Here is a 21252-nt window from a genome sequence, read left to right as displayed (position 1 = left end):
ACTTATTTGAAGACAGTCCTCCTCAGTTTTTCTCCCTCAAGACAGAGCAGGCTCTGGGTTTTTTTTAACCTTTCCTCATAGGTCAGGTTTTCTAAACCTTTGATCATTTTTGTTGTTCTTCTCTGGCCTCTCTCCAATTTGTCCACACCTTTCCTAAAGTGTGGTACCCAGAATTGTACACACTACTCCAGCTGAGGACTCACCAGTGCTGCATAGAGCAGGACAATTACATGCCCTGTCTTATATCTGACATTCCTGTTAATAAATTTCCAAATATTAGCCTTTTTTGCAATTGCATCACATTGGCTCATATGCAATTTCTGATCCACTGTAATCCCTCAGATCCTTTTCAGCAGTACTACCTTGTAGCCAGTTATTCCCCATTTTGCAATTGTAATTGATTTTTCCTTCCTAAGTGTAGGAGGCCACACACATAATGAAGATAAAAAGAAACGTTGAATATTCAATGAGTACTGTTCACCCTGTGCACTGAGGCAGGGGCCCTGTGGAAAAAAATATTTTTGTGATCATGTAATTTAAGACTGTTTCATAATACATGTGCATGGGGGGAAGCGGGGGGCTGAATTAAGGTTGCATGGACAACCTTAATTGTTGCATTTCCTATTGTTTGAGTGTTTGCCTTTGCAATCTTAACATGCTTTAATGTGTTTTTATGTACTATAAATAAATATGCATGGATGTGCATATGTGTATGTAATAAGACTATGTACGTATCTTAAAATATTTAAAGAAAGGTTTGAGTCATAATTTGCATCTGGATTTTGAACATACCAAAGTTCCAGAATGTTGAGCTCTGTGATTCTGGTTCAGTCATTATAGAAACAGGGAAACTACAAAGTTTTCAGACTCATGTGGAATGTTTTCCTGCTTTCTGAGGGCACGTCTTCACTACCCGCCGAATCAGCGGGTAGCAATTGATCTATTGGGGATCGACTTATCGCGTCTAGAGAAGACGTGACAAAATCGATCCCCGATGGCTCTGCTGTCGACTCCGGAAATCCACCGCGGCAAGATGCGGAAGCGGAGTCGACGGCGGCGCGGCAGCGGTCGACTCGCCGCCGTCCTCACAGCCAGGTAAGTCGACCTAAAATACGCAACTTCAGCTACGCTATTCACGTAGCTGAAGTTGCGTATCTTAGGTCAACCCCCCCCGCCGTAGTGTAGACCTAGCCTAAGACAGCCTGAGCATGCTATTAGTATTTAGCCACTGCTTAATTAACACTATGAGCATCTTGCTGATTGTATCACTAATGGAATAGGGCTACTAGTGGCTAGATTTCACTGCCCCTACTGGAGTGATTTTGTAAGTGAAATTAGAGTGACATGTACATGATGCAAACTCCATTAGGTGAAATATCACATAGTGTGAATGGCAGTCTGACAGAAAGGACAGACAATTTCTGACCTACTATAGTCCACTCCAAAGACCTGCAGATTCAGGAGATCACAAAGCAGCATTGTTTCTGCATGAATGAAAAATTATTTTGCTAAGCTCCGCAAAATGCCATGGAGGGATGGGGCAGAGGGGAAGAGAACCCAAAATAAAAGAGTTATTTGGACTTTGAAATGGTTTACAGGGGAGTTAAAAACAAGCAAACAACCAAAAAGATTCCCAAGCAAAAATATGGAAGTTTAATACTCCATCTTTCGTTTTTCTGCTTAAGTATTGATATATTCGCCTACTCGGACCACATACCCTTTAGAAAACTTGGCAAACAGAAAGCGAGACCCTTTGGCATATGATTAGGAACTCATTTATGGAAAGATGTAGGTTTAGATAACCTAGAAACTGAAAGAAAACTTGCTGTTTACTTTTGCTTGCTTCACCCACGGACATTTGTTCAAAGTACTCATTATATGCCTAACCTTCAAATTACCTCTGGGACTGATCAGGGCATAGCTTAAGCTGTGCAGAAGTTTCTGGTCACCAAAAAAATTATTAATATTTCTAAAGTTATAACACTTGTAAATTACCAGGCTAAAGTAATAACTGGTATGGAGGATGGACTTCGGGGAGGTTAAATGCCGTGCTAATAAATGGTCACTGCCACTGGTTCTCTCTCTTGAGTTCTCAGGCAGCTGATTCAGTTCTTTGTTTGAACAAATGTCAAACTACTGTGACAGGTTTTTCCTATTATTTTAAAACTCCCAGATGCTGTGGTAAACTGAAGCAGATTCAGGAAACTTGCTAGATAGTCCCTCACTGCATATAAATGATGTGTGTTGGGTGGCAGTGTGCAGTGCAGCACAAATTATAATTATAACTGATAAATATTTTAATAACAGTGTCCAAAGAGCCCATTTGGAATTGGGGCCCCATTGTGCTGGGTGCTGTACAAACATAGAAAAGAGACAATTCTGGTCATGAAGGGACTCTCTCGTCACTTATTTTAGTATCGGGTGTGATTCCAAAGCAAAGATTTTTGCAAAGGAACTGCCACAGACAGAATTTGTGGGGATGACTTAACATGTCTGCAGATGACTTGTCACTTAGCACAGAACTGTGCCTTGGATTTCAAAATCTGGAGCTGGACCTTGTAGTTATACAGGTGTCAGTTATTCCCTGCTTGTCAGCTCTGGGGGAAAAGATGGCAATTATTTTGTGGGGGTGGACAGGGTAGCTGCCAGACTTGCATGGCAAAACAGGAGGTACGGACCTGGGAAGGCATCATACTGTTCAAAGGCACACGAATACACAGGAAGAGACATTTCAAGTCCATAAAACATTTTTTCATTGTTTTTTTTTCACTAAAAATTTAAAACGTGGGTTCCCAGAGAATAATAATAATATACTGTAGGCGTGTGTGTCTTGGAATGAGATCTTTATTATGTTTGTCCCCGAGCAATATTTCACAGTGGTGGGGTATTGGTCAGGAGTTGCTTTTCAGGCATCCCTGGATCTGTGGGTGTTTAGAGCGCCATGACTCCAGAGGGTGGGAGAACTCACTGCAAGAAGCAGCCATCTGGCTAGAAGAGCCCCAGGAATCCAGCTGTAAATCACAGGTTGCAGGAAAAGATAGAGGTTAAATTCCCTTCCTTAATGTGATTGAGTAGCAAATAGAGAGAGAATCTTGGAAGGCAGAAAGGAGAAATTGTGGGTCAGAGGAAAGAGACACATACAATGGGAAGTCAGAGATGGCAACCCACTTATTCATTCAATCTGGAAACTAAAAATAGTCCCTGCTCTGGGCTCCAGTTTACTTACAGCTAGTTTTGCAGCTGGGAGTATTGCTCCACCATTGTGCAGAAGAAGAACATGCTATGGCTTGGGGTCACGTCGTTCCCCTGATTTGTGTGAGGGAAAATATTTGGGTTGGATGTGGGTACATGGAAAGGGTTGGTTGGGAGGTGGTGCTAGAGGGAATCGCATTACATTTTGACCACTCTTTTTATAGGTCTGAGTGGGACACCACATACCTGAAAGGAGCACTATTTAGCTTAGTTTCAAACCGAGATGTTTATCCTCACAAATTTGTGGGCAATGTTATAACATGTGAGTGATTCTGTCAGCAGTGTCTTCATGGTCTCACCCACAACTGTGGGAGAGCAACAGAGAGTCCTGTGGCACCTTTAAGACTAACAGATGTATTGGAGCATAAGCTTTCGTGGGTGAATGCCCACTTCGTCAGATGCATTCACCCACGAAAGCTTATGCTCCAATACATCAGTTAGTCTTAAAGGTGCCACAGGACTCTCTGTTGCTTTTTACAGATCCAGACTAACACGTCTACCCCTCTGATACTAAACTAGGGGAGAGTAACACTCTCTCTACAACGTGAGGCAGTTGTAGCTACTGCTTGCATAACATCACAACCTTCTTTGGGTGCCAGAAGTGCCCAAACCTGCATAAGTTTCTTTATTTTCACTCAAGAGGTACTTCTCCTTCCCTTCCTTTTCAGCTCCCCTCCAGAACTTCAGGATCAGCTGCTGCTAAACCCATCAAATTATATTTTTACTGCTTTCTTGTCCCCTTTCTGTTCCTGGGATCTGACCATGCTAGCTCTCCCTGTGCCGCCTTTGCATCTCAGAATAACTTGTCTCTCTGGTAATGCTCTAGCATCCCACACAATTATTCACCCAGCCACAGTACTCCTGTCACTACCTCTATAGCTCATGCACCCCTCCGCCCCCCCTTTAGGCAAACTTATCTTCTGATGCTTCATTGGCACTTCAGTGACCAGGACTTTAAAAACAACATCTTTTAAAATCCATGCCGGATATGCCTACCTGCTATGCTTAATGTCAGAACTAGCATTATCATTTGAAATACCACAATAATTTCCTCCTTCATCTTTTGCTCAAAACTAGTTTTAATCACAAAAGCAAAGTTCAGTTTTCTCCCCCATTTCCCTCCCCGCCCCATCCCGCTCAGTCCTTAGAATTCCTGGTCTTTGGTCCTGCGTTAAATTGATTCTGCACATTCATGAACATGATACAAACGTGTTGGTTTTTAAAAAGGTTGCCCGTGATGGCATCTCCTGTTACTCTGAGCTGCTTTGGCCTTTTTATAACAGTATCCCTTTTAGAGCTCCTGTGACCTTCTCTACTGTATTTCTTGGGCTCTGTACTTCACTCTGCACTAAATCATCCAATAATTGCAGTTGTAAAACTAAAATCCCTAAACACATTTTCTCCTGTTTTTCTGGGGTTTATTTATCATGTATCTCAAAAAACAGAACTTTTCAAAAATAAATATAAAGCAGAACACTTTGTAGATGATGTGAATGACATTTTTGTCAAAATCTTGTGAGATCAGTCAAATCTATTAAGCACAACTCAGTAACACCCTGAATAAGACAGCACACATTCATAGGTCTAATGATATTACAAGCAAAGTGTGATTACTCTTATACGGGAAATGTTTGATGTGTGTTTGTATAGTGTCCTCTTTCTGTTTACTTGTACTGCATGGTGGCTTTCATTATAATAAAAGCTAGATTTAAGTTTGCAATGTTATTTATACAACAGGATACAGTTCCAGAACACCTTTAAAAAAAAAACAGTTCAAAAGTGAGGTGGGTGGGTCTGTTCATTGCAGAAGAGCAATGAGGGGCAAAGTGTGCCTTTTCCAGGTGAACTGTAAGTTAAAAATGTGAATCAAAATGTTTCATATAGTGTTTGTACAGCAGCATGTGGAGAAGATATCCTCTCATTTATACCAGGAGAAGCAAAATGTCACCTTTGTCCGGCTTGTCCTTGTCAATCCCTCCACGAACACAAGTTGACATAGCCCAGTGGCTAAAGTACAGGATAGCGAATCAGGAGAGCCGAGTTCTATTATTGACTCTGTTGTTTACTCACTGTTGTCCTGATCCTGTGCCCATTGAAGGCAAAGGCAAAAATCTCTTTGAATGCAATGGGAACAGGGATCAGGACCCATGTGACCTTGTGCAAATAACGTATACCTCTGGGGATAGTATCTACATAAGAGGGCTCTTGAGACTTAATTCATTAGTGTCTATAAAATGCTTTGAGATCATCAGATGGAAGGCACCATATAAGTGTCAATTATTATTAGTAGTAGTAATATTAAGTCTGAATTGAAAGATATTTAATGTAGCTGCATCAATAGTTGCTTAGAGACAGCCCCAGCTCTTTGAAATCTTATACTGTTGGCCAGGAATTTTGTACACATAACGAGAGGTACTTGACTGATGCCTCTTTTTGTCTAATAGAATAGTCTATCTGTATTATCAAAATAACTATTTGCACTATTGAAATGACATTAGAAATCACTGCTATCATGTCCCGCAAAATCTCATAATTTTGCCCATTGCAGTAGCAGTTTGCTTTAGGGCATGAAAGAGGCAGGAGTGGAGAGGAATAGTGAGTAGGAAAGGAGAGAAAAGGCAAGAGGAGGATGGAGGAAAACAGGAGGGGAAGAGATCCCAAAAGAAGAGACGGGAACTAGGAGGATGGGAAGAAAATGAGAGAGGTTTACTTTTTCTAATTAAAATAAAAGTTGGATTCATGTGTTTATGGGGAAAAAAGCAACTTAGAAAAACAAGGCTATAATGCCATCTTGGGGTTTCTGGTGACATCTCAGTCCATTTGAGCTCTGCTCTTGTGATTTTTGATGTCAACAGAAACCCCTTGATGCCATTGAAGTTCACAGTTGTCTCTCATTGATTCTGTATTATTTCAATAGTAGAAAAATAACACCTTTATTTTCACAGTGAAAGTAACCCCCACTGTGACGAAAATGTACATATACTTCCTGAATATGATCTCTCTATCTTTTTTTAACCAAACCTCTATGAGACACCACTTTGGATTAAAATCACACACATTCTTCTTTAGATTCTACTATGCAAGAATGTCTGTCAGATGTACTGTAGAAATTCTTTATTAGTCTAGGAGATGAGGCTATTCTGCCCAGATAGCTCATTGTAGTTATTATTCTACACTCATTAATACAAAAAAACCTGGCTGTTGATCCTTCTAGGTCTTGTAGGCATTTTGTTTTACAACATTTTATAGACAGGATGATTAAACAGGAATAAAACCTATTCTCTGACTGACTTGACAGGATCAGAGAGAGAGAGAATAGCAGCGTTTAAGTGCAGATGCATATGGAATACGCTCAACTTCAAATGATGGGCCCAGCCCTGCAACCACTGTGTGCCCCATTGGCGGTACAGAGTACGCTCGATACCTGCTGAGGTTGATCAGAGTTGCGTGTGCCCATCACCTCCCAGAAGGCACATAGCACCTTTGCAGGACTGGGCCCTAAACAATGAAGGCAGGGAGAAAACAATGACATTGGACTATACTGTACATAAGCATGATTCATAACAACTCCACGTGTCAAAGGTGTGGTGTAAATTCAGTGGTAATGACGGTGGGGTAAAACATCATCCATTGCCTTGAGCAAATTGAAATGTAACATTATACCAAGTAAAAGTTATATATATATATAACACATGCACATATATAAAATTTGGAACTAATTAAACAGTTTAATAATAAACCATATCTTTTCAGCAAAATTAGAGTTTAGTCTTTAAATAGTAAGATACAGCAAGGTATTTTATAAAGGGTTTTATATAATAGTATCTAAGGTATAATTTATTTCTGATTAGGGTAAATCATTTTGTGGCTCTTACAATTTAGCCTTACTTGGAATTAGGGTTAATTCAATGTATGTCCCCATTAACTTGATGATCTATCATTTTGCCTTCACTTAGCCTCGATACTTACAACCCAAAATTTCTTGCACTGAATGGGAGTTTTGGATTTGCGAGCACTGCAGAATCTCACCATGAACTCTTATCAAAACCACTGGAAGCTGTGGGTCAGTATTTCGCACCCTTGAGCCCTAAGTACCTGTTCATTTTGGATCAGTCACCTGATAACTGGGAAAAAACAAATGAGCCTCCAGAATTTAAAGCCATTCTGCAGTTTTGTTTTCTATTTTTTAATTGTTCCTCGAACTTACCAGTCAAAACTTCACTGAAACTGTCAAGAGTTCGACTAGGATACACTTGACCTGGAGTAAAGTATCAGGAGTTTTTAAACATTTAACTTATAGTGTATATTAGTATGAAACTAAGTTGAGCAGAACCCATTAATGTCACAGTGATCGGTTACCAATGGAAATAAATAATTCATGATGAAGGGAATTAGTCTAATTAGCAGGCAGTTTGAGTCCTTTGATAAAACCCAGCTCTAATTCCGTGAAGGGCAGGAAGTGCTGTCATCAGTCAGCCCTGAAAAGATTAGCATCTATTATGAATGAGGTTAGACACCCTAGTGAAGTCATGTGTGTCCTGGAGACAAACTTAATATGTTCCAGGATGGGACACAGTTTGTCTCACCAACACATCATGATTCCTACTGGGCTATTGTATGTAATAACAAGCAAAGATCAGTGCTCCTTCCTATCATTCTCTCCCTGTCCATCATTCTGACAACTGTGCAAATACATTTTCCATGCAAAGCAGGGAATGTGCCCTGAATACTTGTAAAATTGCACAAAAATGCCAAAAAAAAAAGTGTCACCTTTTCAGCAACTAAAAACCAACCAACCAACCAGAATATCAGTGAGGAACTGGAGGATTTTAAAGTACTGCTGGCAACTGTATGTGAAGTGTAATATATATTGTTTGAATTCAAATGCCATTTGAAAAACTATTGTTATTTGTGAGTATATCTGTACATACACATGACACTGAAGTTTTAAGATCAGTTGCAATACTATGAGCTTGTAGAATTATACAGGTAACTAGCAATAAGGGCTTAGAAAACTGGTTTTCTAAAATACCAAAAGTAAAGCCTAATGAAAAGAGAACCATGTATTTTTGTATCAAGCGATGGCTTAGACCTTAGTTTTTAGTTTAGAAATTTTTACTGAACTGGCTTATCCAAGGAGGCTGGTTGAGAGCTGTGCAAGCCTCACATTTTTTGTAGCCTGCATGCTGACGCAACATCAGCTGTGTTTCCATTTTTACTTTTGAGCCTTTTGAAATTATATGTTTCCGTTTTGCAATTTGATGCAATAATGAAGAAACTCTACATTTGTACGTTATTGTATTGCCTGTTTTTATTGTAGGAAATTAATTGCTCCTTTTATTTATGTTATTAGGGTGGGGGAGAAAACAATTTTGCAGTGTTTTATCATTTGCTGTAATAATTAACATACTACTAATGCAATGGAAGCCTTAGAAACGGGGTATATTATTTTCGAATGTCTGAACAGCACTTAATATGCTGACACTTGTGACTGAGGAGCGCTGGTATTCAAAAGTGCATTGAAAAAAGGTAACAATAAGTTACTAATAATATCCCTGATGATCTTAAGTTGATTTATAATATAGAAATGAAGTGGAAAAGAATAAGCGTAGTCAACACAAGAAGTGATTTTCATAGAAACAGAACAATATAGTGCTCCAGAATTGTAACTCAGCTGTCCAAATACTAAGTAACAATGGAGCACTGATATCACATAAAGTGCCAGATTCAAGTGCTGCAGTAGCTTCAAGTAGATGCCTAAATTAGATTTTGAAAAATAATGAACTTTCCCTCAGTGTTTATTACTGGGAGTTGTGCATTAAAAGAAGGAAGGAGTTAAAGGTAAAGTGTGCCTTGATTTGTGCCCAAAGCAGCCCCTACTATAAGTCAGGGCAGAATATGGCTAATAGATTTAAAATGCTTACACATATTTATGGTTTGACTGTACCTTCTTTTATTCAGAGTGCCTCAGCACCTCTCTTGGAAATGATTCAATTCACCAGCAAAGAAGCATGCCAGCTAGTAGGTGGGATTGAGCCATTAATCCCATTAGAACATATTTCTTATTACATATGTACACATTAAACTATGCCACATTTTTTAGTTAGTTATATAGCTTTGTTGCTGTGCAGGGGGTTATAGAGAAGGAAGAAAATAAATTCCTGGCTCTGAAGACCTTGCAGTCTTAGGATATGTTTACACTGCAAAAAAAAGGTGTGTTCTTAACTTGGGTTAAAACAGCAGCGAAGACACAGCAACTTTGTTTTTAACTTGAGTTAGCAGCTAGAATTCAACCCCCCTCGAGGCTTTATGGCTCCATCATCCTTAATCCTTGTGAATTGCCCCAGACTCCAAGAGTACAATAATGTGGTATTGCCGTGAAAGACACAACATCTACATTTGTGTCTAAATTTGTATCACTTATTATGAACCCTGTTGCTCATTTTATGGAGGAAGGTATAAGTGTCTTGGGTGAATCAGTTCTTATTAACTATTAATTATTCAATACTATTTGTCTATTCTTGCTGCGTTATCCATGGGGCTGCTTGTCGTGAATATCAGTGTGAGTGACATCGTTCATAAACAGAAGACTGTTTAGATCTTCTTTTGAACAACAAAGCAAATTCTAAAACTGTCTCGAGCAAATATGACACATTCCTGAAATGGCCACCCTCATTCATGTACTTGAGTCATCATATTTACATATGCTATTAATCATATTTGTGCAGAATAACAGTGTTGACTAGCATCCCAGCTAGAGCTGGACAGATCTCAGGTGAATTGAGCATTTTGTTGGACCCCAAATAAAATGTTTCATTAGGATTTTGAGAATGTTATTAAACAGCTTTTAATTTTTTTGGTTAAAATTGAAGAAGCGGAAGGGTCCCAGAGCTCTGGCTCCAGCCTGAGCCTGAACATCCACAATGCAATTAAACAGCCCCGCAGCCCGAGCCCCGCGAGCCTGAGTCAGCTGGCACGGGCCAGCCACGGGGGTCTAATTGCAGTGTAGACACACTCATAGCAGTGTTGGACTTTGTTGTTCCTTTTATTTCAAGCTCTCTCGTTTCTATTCCCTTTCTCACTCTGAATATCTCTTTGACATGGCTGTGAAGTCCCTCTTCCAAATGCCGTTCCTATATCCATCATCTGTTACAATGATGCAGCTTCATTGTTTTACCTAGTTCAGATGCCACGGTAGCTGGAGGCTTTCCCTGAAAATGTATTAAAGATTAGAATTGGGCATATACTGAGATACTATTATTATTTGTTGTTTTTATATTGCTTCAAATCTGCATCGGGGCTCTACAGAATCACATCTGTAGGAAAGGCCTACCTCGAGGAATTAGTGATCTAATTTTAGAAGGGGTGACAGAGTAGTGGGGAAAGGTAGAACAAGGGTTAAAATAATATGCATTGACCTATTTTGGCTTATGCATATATTGAGATTCTGTAGCAAATTGTTAAGTTTTTAATTGTACTTCTTGTAGGTAATACAGCAGAAATAAATTAAGGGACTGAGGTAAGTGAGCTGATGAACTCTGATATAGGAGGGTGTTCCAAGCCTAGGAGCAGTGCTGTAAAAGACATGCAGACAGGGGTGAGACCGACAAGAAGGAAAGGTCATGAAGGCTGTCATCAGTGGAGGAAGGAAGAGGCATTCAGTAGGAGATGAAGTCAGAGAGGTGTGCTGGGGAAGAAGTTTGAACTGGATATGCAGGGCAGTGAGGAGGCAGTGGAGGGATTTAAAGGTGCAAACTCATGGTTGTGAATCAATGTCTAGTAGTAATAGTTTCAGCACTAGGAGGAGAAGAGCACCAACAGCTGCCATGGTTCTAACCAGTGGTCAGTATCTGCAAGAGGGCCAAGAACTGTAGGTGTCCGTATGCTGCCCTGCTTGCTGGTGGGAAAGCATCTCTTATCACTGGGTATGGAGGTGAAACACACTGATCAGCACTCTGCTCATGTGTCTGAATCCCGAGGAAGTAGTGCGTTCCTCACAGGAGTATTTCCTATCAGCTGAGCACAATGGGAAGCACTGAATAAATGGGTCAAGTGGGTGTGGGGACAGGAGGAGCCAGGGCACCCTCCACCATGCAGTAGGATGAGACACAACACACTTACTTCACCATCTACGACACATCTGCATAAGGAATTAACTGGGCTATCAGAATGGGGAGTGAGTCTGGAGACAGGACGTGATAGCCCTGAATTAGATGCCAGTGAAGGGCTCTGAAAGCAACCTAGTTTGAGAGGAGCTGGACTTGAAAAAGTGATACTTGGTAACTTTGTCCCCAGCTCTGTTCTAACATGTTTGAGGGAGCCACTGTTGAAAACAATCCTCACCAGAGTCCTGCTTCATATCCACTGCCAGTCCATCATCTTCTGATGAGACTCATTTGGGTTCCTCACATGGCATTGGGCACAGACACACCCTTTTCATGGTGAGCAGTCTCAATCACAAGATGGCTCCCTTGAAACTTCGGGGCCAACTTCTGCCCTCAGATGCACGAACAGTGTTCCCAGTCAATGGGAAACCTCTGTGCACAAGGGCAGAACAAGGCCCTCAGAGACTTTTTATGAATTGTATCTAATCCCTATTCTGATATGCAACACAGGTGGCAGCATCTTGACCCAGCTGTGGTGTTTGTCTCCAACTGAGTAATTACAGTTACAACATGACCCTCTCTCGTAATATCTGTTTGAATGCAATTTGTATTTTACCAATGCATCAAAAATTTGACGCTAAGAAGCCTCCTCCTCTTAGCACTGTACACTACCTTCTGTTCCATAATTAACCTAGATTCCTTCTCCTGGACAGATTCTTTCAGCAATGCCATATTTTGAGTAATACACCTTCGGACCAGTGCCTTGCTCTGATGTATTGCAATGATAGTGTAATACATCATCACAGTCAGCTGTTGCTGGACTCCACAGATTGAGAGACTGAACCAGCTGATTTTCTGATGTATTCATGTAATGCATCACTTAGTATGGTACTCAATGATGTATTACTCCAGAATGACACCAGCCAGAAAAGAAAGGGTCTAGGGTGCAGATTCTGTATAATGAGGCAGCCAAGTACTACACAGGTCTGCAAACTCCTGGCACAAGGTGCTAGTAATAAATCAGGTTCAGGTATCGCATTAACTGTTTTACTAAGGAGGTATGGATAGTCATATTGTCACTAGTCATCTGACTTTAAATGTCTGTTTCTTTGCAATGCTCTGTCTCTCCAAAATCAGACATCCCTCAAACACTTTCATTTTCTCCTTCATTCAGGGTAAACTGTGCAAAATACAAACAGTCCAGAGTAAAAAGTGCTGCCACTGGGGAATTCAAGGAGGCAGATTGCTCCCCGTCTTGGCCTATTGTTACATCTTTTCACTGGGTGCAACGTACCCCCTCTGGTGTACTGGGCCCATTCTCCAAACCTGGTCCCACCTCTTTCCCCTGTCCCTTTGGGGTGGATTGTGCTCCTGGAGTCTCAGAATAGGAGCAGTGCCTGTGCTACTTGAGAAAAGCACTAGAGTTGTGGGTGACCCTTAAGCTGGCTGCCCAGGTGGGAAAGAAGACTGCTTATACCATCTCACCTCCTGCAGCACACGCACACAGAAGCTAACCACAAACTGGCCCTTAATTGTTTGCGTCATCTTAAAAAAAAGAGATTAAATCAACTAGTGATGCTAAACATTGCTTGCAAAACATCACCTTGATTAGAGCCTAAAATAGGGGATTTCATTTGTATATTACAAAGTATTCTTTTCCGTGTATTTGCTTTTCAGCCACTTCATTGCTTTTGCACATACAAATGTTAATGAAGTAAGTGTCAAGTATGAGCAGAATGAAAAACATCATAACTATGCAGCTCCTAAGAACTTTCTGGAACTTATCAAACTCTACCAGAATCTACTTGGGAAGAAGAGAAAAGAGTTGGTTCAAAAAATGGAAAGACTGGAAAATGGTTTACAAAAGCTCCAGACGACAGCTTCACAGGTAGCTCTTTCAAATATTTGTGTTATTGTTAGCTATCTATACAGAGCTATTATTATCAATGACATTATACAGTTGGTGAGCAAACAGCAGTGGTGAGCAAATAGGTCCTTACCCTGAAAACCTTACAGTCTACCCACAGCTGAATAGCATTGGAAACAAAACCTGAACATTTTAAACAGCAACAAACATATTGTGCATTTCTGCACTTTGTTTTAAAACTAATAAGCAACAGTGTCTGAGTGATAAATCCATAATAGCATTTAGAGGTGCATGCATTTCTGGTAGCATTTCATAATAGCATTTAGAGGTGCAACTTCTGTTCAGGCACCCAGGTAGTTAGATATCTAAATGCTGTGATTTGTGCCCTTAGTACTGTATTCTCCAAGATACTGAGCATCTTCATGTCCCACATTCGCATTGCAGGAGACACTTAACACTTTGTAAGGATGAGTCCCTTGGAATCGCATCTGCAGTTTTGTTCCTGAGGTTGGTTGTGGGTGCAAAAGTACAAGTGCAAACTTTCTCAAACAACTCCCCAAACATTTGTCCATTATAAAATCCTAAGAACTTCCTGGACTTTGTTTTACAGGCAACCTAATTCCTCCCCTCCCCTCCCCCAATATTATATGGTAGCCAGTTTGCAATCAATCCTTTAATTTAACAGAAACATTTATCTCAATCCTTTCTTGTTTTAATCTTTTTACTGATCCTTTAAACATTCTGATAAGAGAATAGAGGTTAAAAGATCACATTGCAGGAGTTATGCTTACAAGGAACAGCTGAAGAGTGTCATTTGGACTTTCCCCCTGTGATACCTTTGTGTTGCAGCTCAATAATGGCCATTAATATCTCCTTGAATGAGGCTTCACGGAAATGGTAGTTGTGAACATGCAATCAGATCGTTTCAGGACTAACAAGTGTTGCCCTATGCCAGCAGTTGACTGACACTCGGCATTTTGCATAAAATCCACCTTATCTGCTAATATTAGACACTGTACATTGTCACTTTTTCATTTAATTTTGGCACACAAAGTACATCTCAGTTCTACTGTGTGTGTGTGAATCAAAAAACGCCTACATAGGTCTCGCTGTAAAGTTGGATGATAAGCTATATATAAGCTTAAAATACAAATAACTGCTTAAGATTATTGCTTAAGCAATGGTAGTGACACTACATTATTTTAGTAGCCAATAAATTAGTTCCTTATGAAGATAAACTGTAAACCCAATGAGTTTATTGTCATTAAGAAAACTGGATTACCATTAAGTAGAGGTCTAATTCTGCAGTCCACACGCAAGAAAATCTCTCACTGATTTCACTGTGTTAACTGAATGTCAATGAGGGTTTGCCTGCACATGGGCCGCAGGATTGGATCCTATATTAGTATGATCCTGCTATTATTACTGTTTTTTTAAAAATCTATATTTTAAGTGGGAGATTTTCAGAAGCACAAAGTGCAGATAAGCACCCAACTGACATTAACTTTCAATGGGAGTTAGAGTTTGTGTCTTTGAAAATCTCTTATGGACATAAAAAATGAATGTTTTATAAAGTAACAGGCAAAAATAAGCAGGGAGTGGAGGCCAGCGGTGAGTCCCTTTTGAAAATTTAAAGAGGAGATTTCCAGTATAGAGCATTTTGGACCCTGACCGTTCCTGATCTCTTCTTGGAATACCAAAGTTCACATTTATCCATGTGGCTCCAGAGCTTGACCCAGAGCCCCTCTGCCATTGCTCTGGTGGTGCAAATAGTGTGTTGGTTCAGAGCTCCCTCCTTCACCATTGCTATCCTAGTTTTTAAAGACCATTTTGAGGCAGCAACAAGTAAAGTCTGTGTCGCCCCTTAATCTCCTCAGACTGGAAGACTGGAGGGCATCCATGGTAGGGGAGATAGGGTTTGAACAGGAGACTCCTACCTCTCAGGCAAGTGCTCTAACCACTGAGCTCTGGGATATTTTGATGTGGGTCTCCTCTCTCTCTCCTTTTGATGCTGTTCCACTGTGGGGAAATAATGAGACTCATTGGAGCAGGGGTACTGGACCCGGGGTCTCCCAGCTTCCAGATGGGTGCCCAGACCACCAGGCTACACAGTCATTCTCTCTCTATCACCCAGTGAGTCTTTAAGTATTTATCCAAAGTGCAACAGCTTCAACAGGGGAGACTGAGGGCGCCTCACATCAAAATATCCCATAGTTCAGTGGCTAGAGCACTCACCTGGGATGTGGGACACTAGGTCCAATTCCTCCCCTCTGCCTGAGGGGAAGAAAAGATTTGAACAGGCGTCTCCCTCATCTCAGGAGAGTGCTCTAACCCTGGACTAAAGTTAAAAGGTGGGCAATGCCAGCACCACCAGCTAGATGCTGAATGCCTCTGAGTATGCCTACCAGCTCAGGTCCCATGCTCCTCCGCCTGACTCATAGATCGCTCTGGGGCTTCAGTAAGTGTCTGGATGCATAGAGTAAGGCATACAGTGCACATGCCCAGAGGCAGAAATGTAGGCACCTAGGAAACTCTTAGAGCAAAAATTTAGATGCTTATAGGGTTACGTGGCAGCCAAGTGAGGGTTTTGTGGATGTCAGTGGAGCCTAAAAATGAGACTGAGGCACCTAAGTCTGGCGTCTAGGTGCCTAAGTACCATTGTGGATCTGGGCCTAAATATTTAGCTACACATGCACAAAAGTAAACTGAGCCAAAAACATTAAATCATGAGATAGAATTAAACTTTACACTTGTATGTTCTCTATAGTTTTGGTATAGATATAGTTCTCTATACATTCCACTCTCTATCTGTTTTTCTGGGTTTTTATTCCACGCCTATCACCATGGTATCTTGTTCTTCCTCCTTTTTTTCATTAGGGAGCAGTTTTTTCAAAACCAGGGCAGAAATATTGTAAAGTTCTTTGGCCATTTTGAAAGTGGTTGTGAACATTTCATTGTTAGGAAAATATCTGACACAAGAGGAACATTAATATGCAAATCAACAGACTGTAAAATTCATTTTGGTACCTCCGGGGCAGTATTTTTATAAATACAGAAACATAATTATGCATTCTCTAGAGGACTAAAAATAATTATACAAATTTACAATAAAGCCCAAAGCAGTCTCTCCTTTTAGCTGTCTGTTTTTAATATAATTTAAATCTTGTTAAAACTTAATTACCAGTTCTCTCTTGTAATAATTTGGTGGAAGATCTGAAGTTCTATTGCTTGCTGTTCAAGCAATAGAACTTCATCTGAGAAGCAGCGACACTGAGGTGCTCATTGTCAAAATAGGACAATAGACAGAAATAGCGAAGAAAAAGCCACAGTGGATGATGAGGAGCAGAGGGTATATATACGCCTAATAAAAACAAGACTGAGCTGATCTCTCATATAAACACATGTAAAATACCAGAGCAAATATATACACACATGCGTATGCATACGTATATAGAGCTTGATTAACTCTAGCTGGCAAAATCCAGGCTGTGGGCCCCAATAGTGGAAGGTCCAAATTGAGGGAGAGCAGGGCATCCCAGTGGTTCGAGGCACCCTCAAAGCCTGCATTGCCAAGGAGCCAAGAGCTGGCCAGTGCAGCTCCAAAAGCAGGTAGCACTACTTGGGAGATGGCATGGGTAGCACACTCAGTGTATTTCCTGCAGAACGGCTGCTGGTGGGATTCCTACAGAGCCCTGGCCATGTTTTAAAGCTGCCTTCCCTGAAGAGAACATCTACTGCCTCTCTCAATGGTGAGCCATGCTGGGCTGTTGCTGCCCCATCTGATGCATGTGGGTGCAATTGCTACCCACCTCTTGCTGGGGGGAATCGATCTCACAGACTTGTTAGTAACATGAGTGTCCCATGTGAAGAGTCCCTGCTAACAAATCCTAATCTAGTCTCAGACTGGCAAAACACTTTTATCTTGTTATTTCACTAGGACTAATTCATTAGCTAAGAGATTTTACCTGTGACAAGCACAGACTGGAGTTTTATACGTCCATCAGAAAGATTCTAGCAAGACCTTTTGCCCCTACAGCACTGTCTTTATAGTAACAGTTAAACCATGAAGCAGGATTGATTCCCTGAGCCTTTCCTATTTATTTGTCCTGTCTTGCCCAGAGTAGCTGGGGACTTTGGGAAGCATCCCATCTCCTTCTCATGTGCCCTCACCTATGTGTTTTCCAAGAGCATGAAGATCGTTGCCTCGGGTCAGGCCTAACATCGTTCCCCTCCCATCTGCATGTGGTATTTACCAGCTAATGTTTAAGAACAAGTAGTATTTGTTCTACTCCTGTTCTTTGAACTTTAACTCATTTACGATTGCCTTTACATCCAAGCGAAAGCAACGTTGCATTGATTTATTTCAGCTTTTTTAGTATGACTGTATCCACAAAGAAGCATCCACATCCAAACGTCCAGCAAGTGAACAATTGGTACTGGGCACAAATTCAAGTGACTTGGCATGGCATCTGGTGGGGGACCAGTTGTGATTAATGCTATCAAATCATTCGTCTTCCTTTTGATTGATATGCTAGATGCTTGTTAGGATTGTTGATGCTGGTGACAGCTGTCATCACTGCCCCTTTCTATTCTTTCATATTATGTATCCAGGGGGTGTTGATGGAAGCTGTGAAATGTTAGGGAATTCAGTATTTTACATATTTCATATATCTGCCTCATTCCGTTACCTAAAACCTGTTTGTTTGCAATACACATTCATAGACTTAGAATGGACCATCATGATCATTTGCATGAGATTCATCATATTTGTTTCTGGTGCTCCTTATGTACCCCATCTCTGGCTTAAGTGCTATCCTGGAAAATTTTTGAATGCCAGCATAATGCTGTTTTTAATTAAGCAAATCATTTATACAGCTTGTATCTTTTATACAGATATAGTATCCTTTAGACTGTGGAGAGATAAGTATGCCAAATACAATAAACCTAGCTAATTGATAAAACCTAGACATTGAAATTAAGGGATAAATTCTGCCCTCATTTGCACCTGTGCATACCAAGTCATAGGATTTCATTGACTGAAATTAACCATAAATATGTCTGTTTCCAGACATTGTTTACTCTGCAGCAACATCACAGTGTGGTGTGGAACTGGTTGTGGGATGTTTTCCAGGTTGCTGCGATTCAAGCAGAAGTGACAAAGCAGAAGCACGATTCTGAAGATGATCTTGCCAAAGCTGGACCTGCTCTTATTGCCACAAATGCAGGGTAACAATTCTGCTTCACTCCTCTAAACTGGTGTGAATAGAATTTTTTCTCTTGCTTTGCAGTTCCGGAGCTGTCATTGATACAATTCATAGCTGTAACCTTCGTGTGTTGTTTTAGTTCAATTTGACTGAGTTGAGAACTTCCCCTAACTCTCCTGCTCTTGTAACCAAAGTGACTGTTGCTGTTCTGGTCCTTTTGTCTCCCAGTGGCAAAATTCCAAAGGATCAAAGCTGGAAGAGTGCAAAGATGTACATGAATAAGGTAGCAATGTGTTAGAATGTTTAGAAGTATTATGTATTGAAGCAATCCTAGTAAATAAGTCTGTGTGCTGGCTTATTTGTGATATTTGCAGCAAATGCCAAAGATCATAGAAAAGTCAGGAGTTTGTCTAATGAATTCAGAAAATGTTTCAGGATAAATTACAGACACCTTTACTGTTTTATTTCTTAAAAATGATAGGACATAGTTGACGATTTCCCAAGAATATACTTGTTAAATGTAGACTCCAAGATGTAAATTGCAAGTCCAGATTCTACAGTGATGAGTACTGTAGAAAAGTCTTCTTGCTACAAAGGAACCTAAAAAAAAATTCAGTCTAATATGTACTTTTAATGTAGTGCTGTGACAGCTCTAGCTAAGGCTGTCATTATCAGACTAGTTCAGACTGGACTAGTTCAAGCATCTGCACCCTTGAAACTTAAGAATATTTTAACCTTGCTGGCTGTCAAATACTGTCAACAAATAAAGCCAGAAGGGGAGGTGCTGGGGTTATCTACCCCTCATTGTGCTCTATGTTTTCAACTTGATTTGGATGTCTGTAATTCCATAAGTAATGCACATGTGTCAAGAGGAAAATAACCCCCACTCACTGTGTTTGGGGCTAAGAGGGTATTAACTCTCATCATTTTGCTGAGCAGGATTGGTGAGAGCATTGCTGACACCCCAAAGAGGGAGGTAGAGGGAGGCTTGTGGTATGCCCATTCACCGTGTCTCATTTCCTTTATGCCAGATTGCCTTCTCCAGCTTCCCCTATCACACATCCTGTCAATTTGTCTGCAAGTCTAGTGAACTAAGATACAGTGACTGCAAAACAGTTGCAGTTGGTGAAGGATTAATTTCATACTATATGAGAGAGGCAGCCATTGATATTGCATAAGAGGAACGCTTATCATGCTGATGAATTTCATATAGTTAGTAGCGTCAAGCATCAAAGGTTTGGCCTCAGCATTGCATCCTAAAGCTTTATGGCCCAGTCAAGCATCAGCACTAAAGTGGAAGTCTTGTCTCGTGGGACAGTATGAATGCACTGACTACTGCTTACGGGCCCAATCCTCAGTCAGCCTTCAGGAGTTTTGATTAAATAGAGGCTGTAGGATGAGGCCCAACATCTTTAAAACTGCTTGTTATAAACATCCATATGTATAGTAGTTATTCCATTGAGGCTTTGTTCACAGAACTTTTGGAGGAAGGGGGATTTTTCATTGATAATCATATTTTTAAATCGGGGTATTAAGTTTGATATATTTTAGAGAAAGAATTCTGTTTGCACCTCACACTCATAAAAAGTATGGGACAAATACTTCTGAAAGCGCAGAAGGCACAGAGGTGTATAGGCAATGGGAACTCCTTATGGATGCTAGCAAATTTCTTATCTAATTTTCATAAACACTGTGGCAGCACCATTCCTACCAATGAGGTAAGCTGTAATATATGCTGAGAGTAGGGCTAGATGACACAGTGGATGCCTATGAATGGATGACGAAAGTGTGATTGTGAAGGAAGTTGTGTTAGTCCCGTGTAGCAGACTAGCATAGTGCATAAAGATTGTGTGCCAACTTCCGTTCTGTACCCTATTTTCCGGTTGTGCATAACTTTTCCATACTAATTCTGTGAAGCTGAAATTTTCCCTTCTTGATCCAAAGGTGAATGTTTCTGACGAGTCTGAGCAAAATCAGAGGTTTTGGAGCTAGGGCTATATGCGCGAGTGTGAGAGAGAAAATACTCTTCCCTTTGTGCCGTAATTAGAAGTGTTGTGGGTAGTTAGAAAGTAGATGCATCAGACTTGGCTTGAGTTAATCTAAGCTACTAAGCAATCATGAAAAAAAAATCATTTGGTAGTTTTGAGGTGAAGAATGGTGACGCTGGGAAGTTTCACACATGCAGAATAGAATTTTCCAGTTTGCTTTTATTCAACTCAAAAGCTAAAGTAGCTTAGAACACTGGTGACACTGAACCACTTAGGTATGAGTCTGTCTGTTATTTGGGAGTGGGAGAGCTCCAGCTCAGGTTTCAGCCTCCTTTAATGTCACCAACCATGTCCTCCAAAAATATTACCAAAATCCTCCAGTACAAATGAACTAATGGAAAATGGCTGGTAGTTATACAAAGCTACCTGTGCTGGAATGAAAAGGTAAAATCGTTAGCCTATTTGTCTGACCATTTAATCATAAAATTGCTGAAAGCCCTGACTATAGGTGGACTTTTCAAGTGCTTATCTTATAATCATCCCTCAGTAGCTGCTAAATAGGTTTCTCTTTCAGAAGCATGCCTTTAGAGTCCAGTGCTGCACAAGGTTCTCAGTGGGAGTGGAGGGCATTCGGCCCTATGCAGATTAAAACCCCAAGTAAGACGGGGTCATTAGACTACTGTATATTCAGAGTTTAAGTCTAGCCAGAATTATTAATTATTAACCTTTCTGCATCCAGCTCTATCACTTTGGTTATTCATCTGACTACTTGGAAGATTCAGTTTGTTTTGCTACAAAGTTGTTTATCAACTGGGAGAATAAACTGAGTCATGTTG

The 21252-nt window shown here is 40.6% G+C and overlaps 1 pseudogene; it reads left to right on the top strand.

The window, feature by feature from the left end:
• LOC101939189 (dynein axonemal heavy chain 11-like) overlaps positions 1 to 21252 on the top strand; it is a 197639-nt pseudogene that overhangs the window by 125209 nt on the left and 51178 nt on the right.

The sequence above is a fragment of the Chrysemys picta genome, chromosome 11 (assembly GCF_011386835.1).
Source record: "Chrysemys picta bellii isolate R12L10 chromosome 11, ASM1138683v2, whole genome shotgun sequence".
NCBI classification, from domain to species: Eukaryota; Metazoa; Chordata; order Testudines; family Emydidae; genus Chrysemys; species Chrysemys picta.
The sequence above is the reverse complement of the archived record's forward strand: the minus strand, read 5'-3'. Positions and strand labels throughout refer to the sequence as shown.